This window comes from Mastacembelus armatus, chromosome 23 (assembly GCF_900324485.2).
Source record: "Mastacembelus armatus chromosome 23, fMasArm1.2, whole genome shotgun sequence".
NCBI lineage: Eukaryota > Metazoa > Chordata > Actinopteri > Synbranchiformes > Mastacembelidae > Mastacembelus > Mastacembelus armatus.
In genome coordinates this window covers 11,691,022-11,694,519 of record NC_046655.1, presented here as the reverse complement: position 1 = coordinate 11,694,519, position 3,498 = coordinate 11,691,022, and positions in this window count along the sequence as shown.

The window sequence follows — 3,498 nt, the reverse complement described above, 5'->3', positions numbered from 1 at the left end:
AAAATAAAACGGTATCAAGTTTAAAAGTTTCAACTTTATATGTTTTTGGTTTGGATGTATTTACAAATATAATTCGGTTTTATTCCTTATTGACTGTATTATATTCATGCTCCAATATAGTGCTGGATATCGAAGCTCCGTACCTTTAGTACAGACCAAAGCTATAACAATTAGACCATTAAGCAATTACTTGAAGGGAAAATTATTGTATTTAGATGTTTCTTTTTTCATGCAAAACCATCCATTCTCTAGTTGCAGCTTCTCCAAAGTGAGGATTTCCTTCTTTTTCTGTACTATACATCTGAATATCTTTGGGTTTTGGGCTGTTGGTTTAGTAAAACAGCTTTTTTTTTTTTTGTTCACTATTTGCTGACAATGGAGAAAATAAGTTTCATTTAAATAATGAAAATAAGTCACTTGCAGCTTTAAGTGCAGACAAGAACCTCTATGTAACCTTGTTGTGAGTTCAAATGAGTCGCACTGAACCACTGCAGGAGCGTGTTTGGACTTTGTGCACATAAATGGTCATGACATTTTACTGCTGGAGTAGTGCAGTGAGTCATAGAGGAGTATTAAGTGTTTGAATGTGTGTGTGTGTGTGTGAGTGAGAGAGAGAGAGAGAGAGAGAGAGAGAGAGAAGTTCTGCTCTGCTGCTGTTAACACAAAACCTGTTTACATACTGCAGCTTAATGTTCCTGTGATGATGGCTATGTCACAGAGAAGAAGTGTTTGTGGAAGCACAGCCTGCCTTCAGTCATGTATATTGTGTGTGTGTGTGTGTGTGTGTGTGTGTGTGTGTGTGTAGGGCAGTAAGGGGAATATGGGTGGGCATGAGAGCGCCAGTCACAGCTGGTTTGTGGGAAATGTGGTGAAAGAGAGAGACATCAGATTGTGTGTTGGTTCAACTTCAGTGGGGCTGAAACTGCCGATTCACCGTTTCATATTGTTGCCATGGTTACGGGTGTTACGACCCAGTGAACCTGTAACTGGTTCGTTCACATTTTGATTAAAAGCACGGTGTTTACTGGGAGAACTTACATTGTTGGACGGCACCGATACAGGTGTGGGTCTTCAGCGACCATCTAGAGTTAACGTCTGTTGTAAAAAAACAAAAAACAACAAAAAAAATAATTTTAATTTACCTGCTAGTTAACGTAATTTAGCATCCACAGCCAAGTTATGCTAGCTTAAGCGATCAAATTCAAAACGTTTGTGACAGTAACATATTGTAAGATAACTTCTCACTTGTGAAATGTTACTTTCTTGCTTGGTTTTAGTATTAAAACATCTAAAAACACAAAATTCTGATGTTTAGCGTTAACGTTAGCATCTCAGCTGCTAACGTTAGCAAACGTTAGCTACCCTACTGCATATATAACGTTAGCTGCGTCTCAATTTATCCAAAGGGGAAAAATAGTCAGTTTTATTTTGAATACTGTCAAAAAATAGGCAAACACAAATTTTGGGTTTACCAAAAGGGTCAAAAAAGATAGTTATGAGGACTCTACCAACACCCAGAACCAGGTAATCCACACTAACTTTAGCATCGGTTCTAGTGTTGCTAAAACTAGCATTAGCATGAGCCAAACACCTGCTGGAGGATGAGCCACATTTGCTGCTGTTGGTGGATTTAACTCAACTTGAAGCCAAAGCTGAAGCGTCTTTTCCAGGCTGGCACCTGACAACACACCGGTTTGGACGACTCTGTCTGATTAAAGGTAGGAAAGTATCAAATCTCTCCTTTGTTATTGTCCAAACACTGTCAGTGCAGTTCGTTATTAGATTTTCTGTGTTCAGCTGACCTGGACTCTGGTTTGTGTTACTGAATTAAATTCCACAGTCAATATATTATCAAAGTGCTGTTTGTATTGTTGGTATGATGCTAGTGGTCTGCTTTGGTATTGTATTGTGCCTCTCTGTGTAATTACTGTGTGTTTGGTGTCAAAATAGTTTGTTGTGTGAATTGGACACACCAGCTGTTGGCTCAGAGTGTGTGTGTGTGTGTGTGTGTGTGTGTGTGTGTGTGTGTGTGTGTGTGTGTGTGAAAATACGTTATTAGGGTGTAAGCCTGCCTTCAGTCATGTATATGTGTGTGTGTGCGCACGCGTATTAAGCTGTGTATAAGCTTGTATACCTGTGTGCTCCTTGTGTGCTTCTGTCTTTTATTTCTGACTACAGTGATCCCCTGACTTTTCACATTTCTCCATTCTGATCAGTCTCAGTACCTTGTGATCTGTGCTAATTAGCAAATGTCAGTATGCTACCTTGCTTAACTAAGATGCTGTAAACATGATACCTGCTAAATGTCATTTGCAGAGCCACTAGAATGACTATAATTAATTTTTTAACTGTTTAAGATTGCATCTTGGGCACTGGAAGTTGTTGTGGGCTTGTTTCTCTATTTTGTTCTCTGGAATAGAGTTAAGGATTGAATCGATGGTGGTTGCAGCCTAACTCCCACCCCAACAGTTTTTTGCATCCAGGAGCAGGTGTAGGCTTGTGTGTGGACCCACATCTTGAACCGAGCAGCATCATATAATCACTGACATGTAGGAGTGTTGATGAAAACTGAGTTGTCGTCTGTGGCCACATTTACATTCATGCAGAAATCTGCTGTTGAACTGGTTTCTCATTTGGCCTGATTTTGTACAAGTGAGTAGTAGCACCTTAATCCGAAACATGAGCAGCAGCCAAACACAACCGAACAAGCCTGTTTCATGTAAGCTGGAGAATGAGTGAAAAAATCTTATATATAAAAAACACTATAGATGGATAGATAGATGGATATACAGATAGATGTATCTGGAACACTTGAAGATAGCACTTATTTACAAATTCCAATTAAATAGCAGCATGAGGCCACCAGGCAGGTCCCAGCATGCACTGAGGCAGAGCGGGCAGTGGAGAGGAGGGTTGTGCTTGTTTTCCGGGCTGTTAGTGGACAAATCAGAGCACATCCAAATCCGTCTTCTGAATTCATTCACACAAACCCTGCTCTGACATGACAGGGAGGCTATTTTAGGATCTCACCTGTTTTCAAATTCATTCAGCTGCAGAAGAAAGCCTCTAGCTCTCAGCAGGAGTGTACACGTGTGTGTTTAATTAAATAGGTTTCTGGTCTGAAAGAGGCAACAACTGGCACAGCTGGTGAGCATGAGTGGGACTTTGTAAAGAGCCTAACAAAGGCATAGCCTCCTGTTGGTGTCGTAGCATCATCATCCACACCCAGCCTGCACAGTAAGTCTGTAAGTCAGGTCACACGGGATAACACAGGAAGTCAGGTGGATTTGCTTTCAAAATAAAATAATTTGAAAGGCCTCAGTACCTGGGAACATCCAAGATCAGTACTAATTCTTATTTATTACTAAGATGAGAAACATGCCATCCTGGCTGAATTGCAGCATTTTGTTTAACAGCATGTGTGTGCCACATTAGAGTATAGCTACAAAAGGGAAAAGTGGTTACTGCTTTGTTACCCAATTTTCTGGTCTTGTCTTA